Source organism: Peromyscus leucopus, chromosome 11 (genome assembly GCF_004664715.2).
Source record: "Peromyscus leucopus breed LL Stock chromosome 11, UCI_PerLeu_2.1, whole genome shotgun sequence".
Lineage (NCBI taxonomy): Eukaryota > Metazoa > Chordata > Mammalia > Rodentia > Cricetidae > Peromyscus > Peromyscus leucopus.
Window position 1 is genome coordinate 50,463,837 of NC_051072.1, and position 14,054 is coordinate 50,477,890.

Genomic DNA, 14,054 nt, shown 5'->3' on the forward strand with positions numbered 1-14,054 from the left:
TCCCAGTTCCACACTCGAGCCCTGCACGTGTTACACGTGTGTGTATTCAGAATGAATTCAGGGAGGTTTGGCATGACACAGGCTCACCATGGGGACGCAGTTTTAGCTGTGTGTTCAAACATGTGGTGTGAAATAGGTAATGGCAGGAAGGACCATGAACAAAACTTGAATTAGTTTAAACGTGCCACTCTGTGTGGCCGCTGGGGGATTCTGTATTTCAAATGCAGAGCACTAAAACAGAGGTGTGATATGAGTTTCCTAATGAGCGTTTTAAACTGTAAGGATTCCCCTGACTTTGAATACCACTGTTCACCTTGAAATTTAATTTTAAAACCTAGAAGTTGTGTTTATTATGATTTTCGCCAGTTTCTTCCCGTGGCTTCCGCTGTGTCCCCCATAGTTCAGATGTCCCCGTTTCTCTGGGCTGCTCTAATGGCGTCCTAATTCCAGCCCTCGTTTCCAGGTCCCCCTCTGCCTTACGCTAGCACTCTGCAAGCTCCTCTCCGCTGCCTGCCTTCGGAGTGACAGACTCTAAAATCCACGGCAGGGCGTGCCAGCTGTCGCCCGAGAATGCTTCACTGGCGGCTCCTTGAGCTTGCCAGGCCGGCGTGGCCCTTGGTGCTGCGGCTGCTGTCTGGCCTGCATCCTGCCAAGCAGGCAGCCCTCAGAGCCGCTCAGCACACCCAGCCTTTCTGCCTTTGCACCCCCATTCTCCTTTGCACCCATCCTTCTCGCCTCTACTCCCTCTTCCCCAGAGCTCCTGTTCTCCAGGACGCCCGCAGCCTCACCCACCATCTGTCCCTTTCGCTGGAGTAAGGGTGTGAATCGGCTTCCACAGTGGCACTCTTGTGTGTGTGTGTGTGGTGTCACATCGCTGGTATCTGTGGTGCCTCGTGTCGGGCCCACACCTAACTCAGACACTTGTGCAAACCGGGCTCTTCCCCCCCTGCTGTCTGCTCGCATCGGCAGCACAGAGTTCGGCTGTCCGTGAGGCTGGGTGTCCTAGGCTCTGTGATCTAGAATGGTGTTTTCTGGCTGTAGAGAAGTGGATACAGGCCAGCTGGTCTTGGAGCCGCCGGAGGAGGCCTTAAGGATAGAAACTCTGGTCATTGGGACCACCTGAATTAGAATCTCTGGCAGGTGAGGCCTGGAAATTTGCATTAAACCCTAATGGAATTGGTCCTTTTTTTTTTTCCTTATGCCTAGGAACCATTCAATGAAAAAGGCACAGTGAGCTGGGCATGGTGGTGCATGCCTTTAATCCCAGCACTAGAGAGGCAGGTGCAGGTGAATCTCTGTGGGTTCGAGACCAGCCTGGTACACATAGAGTTCCAGGCCAGCCTAAGCTACAAAAGTGAGACCCTGTCTAAAAAAATAGAAAGAAAGAAAGAAGGAAAAAAGAAAGAAAGAGTCATAGTTGTTTCTGCTGCTTTCCCTCTGCCTTTTAGCTTGCTTCTCTATACAAGAAAGTCACTTTAGCCACTGTGTAGAGTTCCTCTGTGTTATTTATTAAGCGGCGCTCTTTACATGTGAGAGAAGCCATGAGGCCCAACAAAACCCGCTATAAGAGTTTATTAAGGGAAGGGAATAGAGAGGGGGTATGCATGAGCCTATGATGACTGTGCAGGAAGAGAGAGAAGGAATAGGTGGAACCCACTTTTATGGGTGTCCCATCCCCTGTGTCTCCCCCCCTGCCCCCGCCTCCCCATTTGCACACATTTGCACATGGGCTTACACAGCTACACCACACGTATGCATAGATTACATGCTCATGCTGCTTGCAGATTACGTGATCACACAGTGCACTGATTATGTTGATGTAAGGCCCTAGGATGACTAAGCAGCTTGCCCGGCTACTGGACAGCGCATGCGCAGTCATGTAGTTTGGGAGAGTAGCTGGGAATTCTAACACTCTGTGTAAGAAAATATAGTTTATCCATTTATAGTTAAAAGAGAGCCCTATTAACATCTCACTTAATCCCAGGTTTTCTGGGAGGTAGAATTTTTATCAAGACGAGTCAAATTTTTTTTTATCATCGCTTTAAAAACGATGGAGGCTGGAACTCATCGATTTTAAGTAATTTACTCTGGGTCATGTTTTTAAAAGACATTCGTGTAATAGATCATTAAGGTTTCTAATTATCAGTAGTTGTTTTGGGTTGGGAAGGGATGGGATTTTTTTCTCATGTTGTTTCATTAGAAGTCAGTGAGGTACTTGCGCTGCTGAGATGGATGGTCCAGCAGCTCTTGTCCCACAAGCCTGTCCACCTGAGCAGGGTCCCCGGAGCCCTAGTAAAGGTTGGAGGAGAGACCTGACCCACAGAGCTGTCCCTTAACCTTCACACACTCACACACACACACACACACACACACACACACACACACACGAGCAAGACCACGCACGTGTGTCATAAACACACAGTTATAGTAAATAAGTAAAAGGAAGGGAAAGGGGGTTAGTTAGCAGCTCAGAGAGAAAATAGGGGGGTGAATATGCAATTTCTGTGAAGTTGGCATAGTCAGGAATTTCACCTGGCAAAACAAACACAACAACAACAACAACAAACAAACAACAACAGCAACAAACTGCTATGAACTTCAACCTCATCTTGTCCGATCTTAATTTTGAGCCAAACTTGAATGGAATTGTGTTTTGACCCGTGTGAGCTTTCCTCTGAAAACACAGAAAAGAATTAGAGTAAGTGAGATGCGTGAGGCCATTTGGGGTGCTGTTATTACTAAAGAAATAATGCTGGGCTTAGGAAAGAGCTGCTTTGAGCAGATGCTCGAAGTCTCGTGACCGTGTGGGGCCCTGGCCACCGCCGTCACCGCCGTCACTGCCGTCATCGCCGTCATTGCCGTCACCGCCGTCACCGCCGTCATACCTGTTTTTGTTTCTCTACCTTTTTTTTTTCCCCTTTTCTTTCCTGAGAAGCAGGGGAGGGTCAGCAGAGTTTTAGGCTCCTGGGATGTGGATTTGTTTCTCCTGTCCTTCCCCCAGGGACACACAGTCACTGGTTTAGATATTGATGGCTGTCATCGCTGGGTTTCTCCCTGAACGCCCACTTGCCGTCTGCATCCGATCCCATTCCGGTGCCGTGCTTAGGCACTGGTGTGTGTGTCTGTCGGGGGAAGCTGGCTGTGATAGGAGGTGGCACAAACGATGTCCCCGACTCTGCCGAAATGACACCTGTCCAGTCTCTGTGTCTACTTGAGCGTCTGCTCTGGCCTTAGCCGTGGACATCCTTCTCTAAGCTGGAACCCCCAGTCTGTTCTTTGTTCTTACTGCTGCTCCCCAATTCTTTATTTTCTCAGAGGTGTGTGTGTGTGTGTGTTGTATGTGTGGTGTGTGTGTGTGTGTGTGTGTGGTGTATGTGTGGTGTATGTGTGGTGTGTGTGTGTGTGTGGTGTATGTGTGGTGTGGTGTATGTGTGTGTGTGTGGTGTATGTGTGGTGTGTGTGTGTGTGTGTGTGTGGTGTGTGTGGTGTATGTGTGGTGTGTGTGTGTGGTGTATGTGTGGTGTGTGTATGTGTGTGTTTATGTGGTGTGTGTGTATGTGGTGTGTGTGTGTGGTGTTTGTGTGTGTGGTGTATGTGTGTGTGTGTGTGTATGTTATGTGTGTGTATGTGTGTGTTATGTGTGTGTGTTTATGTGGTATGTGTATGTATGTGGTGTGTGTGTGTGTGGTGTATATGTGTGTGTGTATGTGTGTGTGTATGTGTGTGTGTGTATGTGTGTGTGTATGTGTGTGTGTGGTGTATGTGTGGTGTATGTGTGTGTGTGGTGTATGTGTGTGTGTGTATGTGTGGTGTATGTGTGTGTGTGTGTGGTGTGTGTATGTGTGTATGTGTGTGTGGTGTTTGTGTGTATGTGTGTTATGTGTGTGTGTTTATGTGGTATGTGTATGTATGTGGTGTGTGTGTGGTGTGTGTGTATGTGTGTGTGTATGTGTGTGTGTGTATGTATGTGGTATATGTGTGTGTGTGTATGTGGTATGTGTATGTATGTGGTGTGTGTGTGGTGTGTGTGTATGTGTGTGTGTGTATGTGTGTGTGTGTATGTATGTGGTATATGTGTGTGTGTGTATGTGTGGTGTGTGTGTGTGTGTGTGTGTGTGTGTGTGTGTGTGGTGTATGTGGTGTGTGTGTGGTGTGTCAGAGTCCTTCTTGTTCCTGCTGTTGGATCCTGTACTTTGGGCTGGCTGGCCTAGTGAGCCTCTGGCTGATTTTCCCATGTCTGTCTCTCATCTTGTCACAGGAATGCTGGGATTACAGATTCATGTCACTTCATTCGGCTTTTTTTTTTTTTTTTTTTTTTTTTTTTTTTTTTCTTTTTGAGACAGGGTATCTCCATGTAGTTTTGGTGCCTGTCCCGGATCTCACTTTGTAGACCAGGCTGGCCTCGAACTCACTGAGATCCGCCTGGCTGTGCCTCCGACCTTAAACTTCTAATCCTTCAGCCTCCGCCTCCTGAGTGCTGGGCTTCCAGGTGCACATACATCACCACATCTGACTGAAGAGCCCTCACCTCTGCCATATTCTGTCCATACTGCTGTAGCCACAGGTCAGACTCTGCACGGACACCAGCTAGCTCCAGGCAGAGCAGACCTGATGGCGCCCTCCTTGGGCAGTCCCTCATCCATTCTCCACTTGTGCCATGGCAGTTCAAGATCCTCAGCCCACCGTCCAAGGCTCTCCAGCACGTGACTGACCTCTGTAGCCTCCATTCGAGGGTTCACTGCAGTGCCTGCTGGCGCTGGACCTTCCTCCTCCTCTGCTGTCTCCCTCTGTCGCAAACCATCCTTCTTGGGGCCCCTGGTCCTTGTGACAACACTCCACACTCTCCCCCTGGCCAGCTCCTGCTCTTTACGATGTTTTTTTTTTTTTTTAAATGATTGGCTCCTTTTGGAACTTTTCTGACATGCCCCCCTTGAGTTAACTAGAGTGCAGCTTAGGTTTCTTCAAAGAGACTTAGATAACATCTTCTCTTGCATAGCTGTCCAATCTTACAGACTTCTGGAGAACAGGGTGGATCACTCCTGAGATTATCCAAGCAACAGATTACTCCATCATCCCTCCCTGGGTCACTGATGAGGCTCACTTGATGGTTGCTGCTGGCTCAGTGCTGGGCATTTTCATCCATCCAGCAAGAACAGGGAAAGGAGTGAGGAGGCCATTGCTTGTGGTGATACTTTGTTTGTGTTCTAACAGATAATCAGAGGGCGGAGCTAAGCCACTAGTTAGCCATAGAGGCCAGGCAGTGGTGGCACCTTTGATCCTAGTACTTGGGAGGCAGATGCCTTTAATCCCAGCACTAGGGAGGAGGAAACAGGAAGTAATATGGCTGGGTGGAAAGATGAATATAAGGCGGGTGGAGACAGGAGCTCGGCCCCCTTTCAGGATGAGGAGTTGGCGAGGTAAGAGGTGGCTGTGGCTTGCTCCTTTGTCTCTCTGATCTTTCAGCATCTACCCTGATATTTGGCTCTGGGTTTTTATTATTAAGACCAATTAGAATTTGCTCTATAATTGCCAGAGTTAGACGGTGGATACACTATTCCTGTTCACATCCCGCCAGCTGTGGCTGCATCCTCCTCACAGATAACATCAGAGAAGGCAGTGTGATGTAGTCTTCAGCTCAGTGCTGTCAAATAAATATAATGTGAGTCATGTATGTCATCTCAAATTTTCAGATGGCAAGGCATATGCCCTGTCATCTCGGCTCTTCTGGAGGCTGAGGCAAGAGGCTGACTTGAAATCATGAGTTTGAGACCAGCTGTGACATACAGTGAGACCTCATCTCAAAAAAGAATAAACAAACCCCTTACAGTCTGAAATTTTCCAATAATGACATTAAAAAAAAAATAAGAGCTGAAAGTAAAATAATGAGCATATTTGGGACAATGTAGCTAAACTAGTATTACGTTAACATGTAAGACTGGCCATAGTCCAAGCTCCATGGTCTTTGTGGCTAGTGGACACCATACTGGACAGTGAAGCTTTAGTTGGTTGGCCATGAGCCCAGATAAAATGGAAGTATCCTGCCACTAAAATAAAGGTGGGAATTAATACCAGGGGTAAACCTGGATCCACTGTCATCTCCCCTCTGACCAGTCCCTGTTCCCACCTATCCCAACTTAATTCAGTGCTTGGCATTGCATGTGACATTTTGTGCATGTAATTATCTGCTCTGGTCTGTTATTCTCATTGGGTTGAACATCTCAAGACCAGAAGGACCGAGACACCCTTCTCTATTATATTCCATGTTTTAATTTTTTGACAGTTAGTTGAATGGGTGAAGTAGTTGAATGGAGATTTCAAATAAATAATAAAAGAGCTCAACCGTTTTCATTATTCTCAGACCAAAGCTACAGAGCCCTCCGTGCGCATCACGAGTCATAACGTTTTTCGGTGTGTATGTGTGGGGTCCTCTGCTCTATTTGTTAAACTTGCTGGCTACGCACATTCAGGTGACATTTACACACATTTGGGTGACATTCTCATTCTGATGTAATGGGAGGTCCCCTGCTTCTACAGATGGTGTTTTGAAAAGTATAATGACCTGTATCTAGAAACATCCATGTTTCCCTGGAATTTCGAATCTTGTTTTCCTGGCAGTTGCTTGTGAACCGTGAAAGCAGGGTGGGGCTGTTTGCATGGAGCCCTTGGGCTGAGAGTTCTGGGGAAAATGCTCTTTCCAGGAAATGTTATAAGTCTATCATGTCATAGAAGGGATGATGTTTTATATCTGAAACACAGTATTACCAGAAGCCAACAGATGAGCCAAAGTTATCCATGACTCCTGGGATGAAATGCAACCTGCACGCAGCTTCTTGTTGTATTAAATGGAAGGCTGACTGCTCCCCAAACACGTTCAATTACAGAGCCCACAGACTGTTCCGTCCTCTCGTCCCTGTCTTGCATCTCCCACAGTCAGGTCGCCGAAGTCATAGTTTTCCTGTGCTGACTCCTGAGATGTCATGGCTGTTTACAGAATAGGCACGCGTGAGTGAGGGGCCAGGGCTGCACCCCCAACCCAGGTCTCAAGCAATAGTTTCCTTCCCCTCACACCCCCTTTCGGTCCCTCCTGCAAACAGAAGCCTCTCTCTTCCTTCCCACAAGTGGCTCTTGGGATGTGTCTCAGCCCGTCGGGTTGTAGTGACTTCAGGAGAGTTCCATGACAAGAGCCATCATCACTGGTACCATTCCCGTGAGCATGGTGCGGTGGGCACACCCGGGCCAGCCTCTTGCTAAGAGCTCTGTGCGTGCTACTCACCTGTTCTTACAACTACCTTATGCAATAGGCATGTTGATCCCCACTTTACATGTGTTGAAACAGGCTTATGCTAAGTGGCTTGCCTAGTCACAAGTTAATGAGTTGTTAAACTGGATTAGCATCCATGTGTGGAGCTAAATCCCAAGCTTTTAACCATTGTGTGGTCCTGCTCAGGGATGTTGCATATGTAGTGTAATACACACACACACACACACACACACACACACACACACACACACACACACGTATAGGAGCGTCAGAGTTGGGAAAGTTATGGAGAGGGTCATTGAGTGGGACTTAGGTGCTTGTGGTCTTTAGGAGTCAAGAGGATGTGGATGGGAATAAAGATGACCTTCCTTCCTTCCTCCCTCCCTCCCCTTCCCCTTTGATGTTTAGAGTCAGTCTCCCACTATATAGCTTGAAGTGGCTTCAAATTCACAGTCCCTCTGGGATGACAGATAGCCTCCACCGTACAGGGTAACAAGAACCCAGAAATTTCAGACTCATATATATTCAAAGTGTTAGGAGTGTTCACTCTGATGCCCTTTAGGGTTAAGTAAGCTAGAGCCAACATGTAGTTCAACCCTCTTATTTTATTGAACTCAGCCACATGAAAACCAGACATCGAAAGCCCAGAACCAGCAACTTATTTGCCCGAAGACATGTTCCTAATGAGTAAAATGAAATCAGCCGAGTGCTCCATCCAACCTTCTCTGGTTCCGAGTTAATTTTATTTAGTTACGCTGTTTCAGTTTGACCTTTTAAGGCTCTGTCAGGAACCACCCTTGCTTGCCGTTTCTTTGAAATGTTTCTACTTGTTACCGACAGATACAGAACCTAGAAGATACCAGAAGGGAGTGTGCGCTTGTTTGCAGAGTAATAGCAGGGAAGGGGAGAAGCTGGAAACAAAGCGACCTGTTCTGTGTTGCTCAAGGGGACCACGGAAGAGATGGCGGACCCAGTGATGGCAGAGCCAGGAGAGAGGGCGGGGGCGGGGGGACATGCATGGGTCCCTTGTGGTGGGGGAAAGTGGGGCCAGCCCATGGATTTGGGGACCCTCCCCTTCCTCTGCTGTGACCTCTGCAAGGGCCCCGCTTTTTAATTTTGAGTGTCCTGGTTCCATGGCCGTGGGAGCAGATAGAAGAAGGAGGGTGTGTAATGCTCCCAGCAGGCTTCAGGGGAAGCATGTTCTTGAAAGCCCAAAAGAGGGACCTCTCGTTCTCCTGGGGAACGTGGCTGACCATGGTGGGTGGGAGAAACCCCTGGCTGAGGTTGTGAGTTAAAAGGGTCCTTCGGCAGCTCCTGTGCCGCCGTGTGGCTCTATAGGCCATACTGTGGCTTAGATTGTGTTTCTGGGGGAGCGGGCTGGTGGAGATGGTGGAGGATGTTAAAAGTTCTCTCCCAAGCCACGCTTATTGTTGTTGCTTTATAAAATATTAACATGGAGAGCCTGATGCAGAGCAAACTGTAGCCAGTGGGTTCTATACCATTAAGCATCTTTTCAAAACTGATGGTTTTCAGTGTAACCTCAGCCATTACTGTGCTCCTGGAGGGACTTCCAGCCTTTCCCTAACATTTTTCTTCTTTTATAATCTGTCAAGTGCATCTTGGAGTTGGTGGTTCAGTTCCTACTAGGGAAAAGGCAACCTCATTCTTTAACTGTGGTTGGAAATGGAAATCCGAGTCTACGGTTAATGCTCTAACCACCTGGAGCCCCGCCCCCTCACTTTTACGTGATGTTTTGCTGTTTTGTGTCTCTGGCCTGTAGACCTGAGAACTCGTTCCCATCACGGCTCCCTTTGGAGTTAAGCGCAGAGTTGAGGGTACAGGCGTTGAGGCTGCAGAGAGGTGAGGTCTCCAGGGCTCCTCTGTGTTGTCTGAACTGTTCTCCTCGGCTGACAGGGGGGGCAGGACTATAAATGACTGATGCGATCTTCCCCCTCTGGCAGCTTATTACCTACTTGAGATAACAGTAGCAGGAAGGAAATAGAAATGTTAGCCAAGTCAGAAATCTCACCTGGAAGCTTGGCTGAGAATTCTGGAGTCCTCCCTTCAGAGGGAAGGCTCACTCCTGGGGTCCCTGCAGGAGAGGAAGTGGCCTGGGTTTTAGGATCTGCTTGTGGAGGAGGGAGGGAGGCGGGGGAGGGAGAGACAGACAGACAGACAGAGACAGAGAGAGACAGGAGAGACAGAGACAGACAGACAGAGAGACAGAGACAGAGAAGAGACAGTGGGGAGAGGGAAGGAGGGAGGGAGAGAAAGGGGGGAATGGAATATGAGAATGAGATGTAAGGCCGGAGCTGAAAAACCCGATCATTTGGGTCCAGGAGGAAATAGCGCCCGCACAGCTGAGCATGGTGAGGCCACCATCAAAACGTGGAAGGCAAATGGATTTTAGAGGCATAGAAAGCAATAAAGACTCTTTGTGGGTTTGTGAAGGACGTGAGGAAAGTGGTTGAACTGGAAATATCTGTCTCCGAGAAGGTCATTCATAAGTCCATAAGCACTTGGTAATACTGTTTGTGTGCATTAGAATCCAGTAAAGCTGAAATCGGCCCCACGGCACCTCCGGTGTCCAGGAATGATTGCTGCCTCCGTTTTACAGGTGGGAAACTGAGCTCTCAAGCGATCAGGTGATTTTTCAGGGCAGGGACAGCAGTTCCGTGGTGATGCCTCAGGGTGTGAGGGACCTACCTCCCCCCCCCTAGAGGAGCTGTTTCTGGGACTAGAGCAGTGTCATCCTCAGGGGGTATGCCGCAGGGCCTTTCCACACTTTGGATTCACTACCTGCCCAGGTTTGTAGCTGTTGCCACCAGTAGCTCCCGGTTTACAGAGATGGAAACCAAGTTTCACTCGCCCGCAGGCACACACCTTACTCACGGGCACATACCTTACTGGAGACAAGACCTGGGAGCCTTCATTTCAGGGGGTGTGATATCCTGGAGTTTGTCCTTTTTAGAACCCATCACTCGGATGAACTGCAGCCTTTTCTACTTCCTGCCCCGGAACGTAATGGAATAGATTTTGGGGGTCCTCTGTCTATAGACTAAGATCTTCTGGACCGGGTGTACCGAAGCATGTGTTTTGGCTTTAAAAGTGTATCCTATTTTATGAAGGTGAATAAGCTATTAAGAATGAGTTAAGACTGCATACTAGGAATTTCAAAAAGTTAATTATGGAAAGCGGAATTGAGATTTCTCATGTTTTGGAGCTCTGGCGTTCATTTTCTTCAGAGCTTCTCTTTAACTTCAGGATGCTCACAGTGTGCACGGTGTCCCATGAGTGGGCCTTGCTTCCGTCTCTAGTCCCTTAGTCCTTCATCCTATATTTTGTACAGAGCTACGGGGGGGGGGGGGAGCTTAAATCCTATCCACAGTCACGCAGTCATCCTCAGTGTATATGATGGGCTATGTCTGCCCTCCTGGTCCAGCTCTGTCCTTCCCTTTAGTATGGCTGACTTCCCTCTGTCTGTCAGGGCTCAGCATCTTGTCCATTCTCTTCTGTCCCCCCCCCCCACTGCTCATACCCAGCCTCTGAACTAGGATTGGCATTTCTGACTCAGGCTCATCTTGTCAGGGTACTTCTGTCTCGCCTCTATTTTCCAGGAAGATGTCACAGGGGTGGCAGTGTATGTGTGGCGTTTGGGGGGGACACGGAACTGGTCCCCATCGGTGGAATGGCTGGCTTGCTTATTGAAGTTGTAAGTTGCAGCGCGGCTTAGCTATCGTTTTTGCTCGCAAACGATGTGAACGGACTTTGATAATTAAATTAACTGTTTAAGAAAGGACCCTGCTGAAGCATGCTAGCCACAAGCCAGTCCTGGCTCAACTGGGGCCAGGGAAAATCCCATGGTTTCTGTCAGGGTCATGGAATCCTACTTCCTGGCAAAGCTATACACAATGGAGGATTTCCTAGAGGGAAGGTCCAGGTACTAACAAAGGGAAAGGCCAGGTAAACAACACCCCATACACTTCTGCTCTGGGGAACAAAAGAAAGAAGTGTGGCGTGGCTGAGGCCCTGAAGGGGCTGTCTCATACACAGAGAGGCAAGGAGTCCTTTGCTCTCGGGGCTCTTGGGAGCCACTGAAGGATTTAGACGGGGCTGGAGGGTAGCCTAGGGCAGAATTATCAGGATGTGATTTTAGCCATGGGCTGCAAGGACCCGAGTGAACTGGGGGAAAACGTGGGGAGACCAGTAGGAGTGTCAGTGGGTAGCAAATGCAGAAACGGAAATCCAGAATTTCCACATGGCATTCGTAGATGAGAGATCGGGACTTCCTGACCCTGGGGAACGTGTGGACTCTTGTCTCAGGTGTCCACAGTTGGGCTACCCGTAAAATGCTGTTGTTGAAATGAACTCATGAACATCCATCCAGACTCTGGCCAGCCAGTGTCCTTTCCAGCTGCTGGCTGTCTTCTGTCTTCTATGTGTCTGATAGTTGACTGACTTTGGTTTCCTGAGAGAAGAAGCTGAGGTGTGTAAAAGCAGCCCTGTGCACAGTGATCCCAGCACACATTTGCACTGACAGAGGCTGGGTGTTCTTCTGGTCCTTGGCATGCACTGCTGCAGGAATTAATTAGAATGCACTGTTGCTTGAATACTGATGTCCGTCCAGTCCCATTGGGCCAGGAAACCCATCTCTATGAATCATGAACAGTATCTATACAGTGGCCTATTCACTCCAATGCTAATTGTCACCATTTGAATGGAGCTGGACAGCACGTGGAAAATAAGAGAGAAAAACGCCTCCGACAAAGCTCTTTTCATGGACGGCCCTTACAATGTGCCCGATTCTACAGCTCTCGGACAAAGGTCTGTGTTTTCTCTCAGGGTTTTGTCATGTTTCCAGCTTGTACAACGAAGGGTTTGGCCTAATTATGGTTCACAGGTCAGCACATTTAACCCCAGGGAGGAGCCTTCCTCAGAGTGGCAGCTTTCAGCTCATTTTTAGTCACTTTCAATGATTTTTTTGACTTGATTAACATTGCATTTTTGTCTCAGGAGATCATTTCATAATTGTACTTTGAAAGAGTGTCCCGTGTCATCTCGTTTTGTCTTCGCAGGCTAGTACAAGGTGACCTTTGCTCTCTTAGTCTAGTCTTCAGTTATCTAGTTTTTCAGTGCTGGGGACCGAGCCCAAGGCCCGTGCACACCAGACAAGCATATCACCACAGAATCATACCTCTGACATTTCTAAAATTTTAAAGACAAGGTTTTCCCATCAAGCCTTTAACTCATAATCACCCTGTCTCATGAATGCTGGGTTACAAGTCTATGTTACCACCCCACCTTCAGTGGGGTTTATAAGAAAATAGAACTGATGTGTCTGGACCTCAAAACCTTACAGATCCAGTTTCACTGTCCCTTTATTTGAGCTCATGGTGTTTAATACGCAGGCACCCATTAACCCTCCAGAAAGCCTGTGTGTAGGCAGAGGAAAGCATCTCTCCCAAGACAGTACTTGCACACTGAGAAACAAAGTTGGGAGGCAGAGGTCACCAGGAGCCGGGGTTGACTTGAGCGGCTCCGTTTGTAGTTAGCTCCTCATTCTTGACCGCTAGAAACTTTGAATTCGTTTGTCTTTGTAAAATAACCACAATTTCCAAGGAAAATAGCCTTGCGAGCCCAATTCCACCTGGAGAACTGAGCTGAGAGGAGGTAGGCTGGGGGAGGGTTCTTGCGAAATGGCCAGGTGATTTCCCTTCCTTGTGTTGTTCCTGTGCATCTTGTCTGCTGTCGTCAGAATGTGGCGGTGTTTCTGTTTCTCAAAGCCCTGTTTGGGATGTTCCCATCTCCTTTGGTTGCGGCGGACGTCTTTCCTCTTCCCCTTCTTGACTGACATCTAGGGCAGGCTGGAATTCTGTTTCTCTGGTCGCCTTGTTCACCTCCCTGCTAGAGTTCTAATCAGAAAGACTTAGCCACAAGAGGAATTTGTGGGTAAAGTGCAGAATGTGTCTCTCACGCCTCTGGCCCAGCTCTTCATGTGCGCATGTCTCTCAGGCCGCTAGCATCCCGAACCAAGCTCCTGGTTTCCTCGCCCAGCTCTGTACCACCCACTCCATCCCCATGTCTGCTGGTGGCTGCTTCATGCTTTCCTCAGACTTCGAGCTTGGAGGGACAGCTCTCGCTCCTTCTCCCTCATTCCTTTACCCTTTGTCAGGGCATCTTACCAGCCGTCTGCAGCATCTATTCCAAATCTGACTACTTCTCACCATTGCCTTGATACATCCCCTTCTCAGCAATCATCCTCTTTGGATTGAGTGACAACAGTGGCCTCCAGCAAGTCCCTTGCTCTTGCCCTTGACCCCTCGCAGCCTGCCTGCTGCACAGTAGTAGATCTGTGTTAGCTCATGTCATCCCTCAGTTCAAAACCATAGACGGCTTCTCAGGTTCTGATGGAGGCCCAGGGCTTCAGGAGGACCTCTGAGGCCTTAGGGGATTTGCCTTCCACTCTTCTTTGTCCTCATTTCTCTCTGTTCTCTCTGCATCGGGTATCTGGCCTCCCTGAAGCTCTATGCACATGCTCATGCCACAGCCAGGCTTTCTAGAGCCCGGCCCGCGCATCTGCACAGCTTTCCCCTGCGGGCCTTCCTCAACAGCTGTGTTTAAAGTTGTACCTACTTCTATCCTTGTAGTTGGAATTTTCTTTGGGCTGCCAACCAGCTCGCAAATAAAGACATGGAGACTTAAGTATTAATTATAAATGCTTGGCCTTAGCTTAGGCTTGTCCCATTGGCTCTTTTAACTTAATTTAATCTGTTTCTAGTCATCTATGTTTTGC

At 48.5% G+C, this 14,054-nt stretch overlaps 1 protein-coding gene across 2 annotated transcripts in view; it reads left to right on the forward strand.

The window, feature by feature from the left end:
* Positions 1 to 14,054, forward strand: part of Arhgef28 (Rho guanine nucleotide exchange factor 28) — a 300,696-nt gene that overhangs the window by 20,465 nt on the left and 266,177 nt on the right. The gene's annotated exons all lie outside the window — the stretch shown is intronic.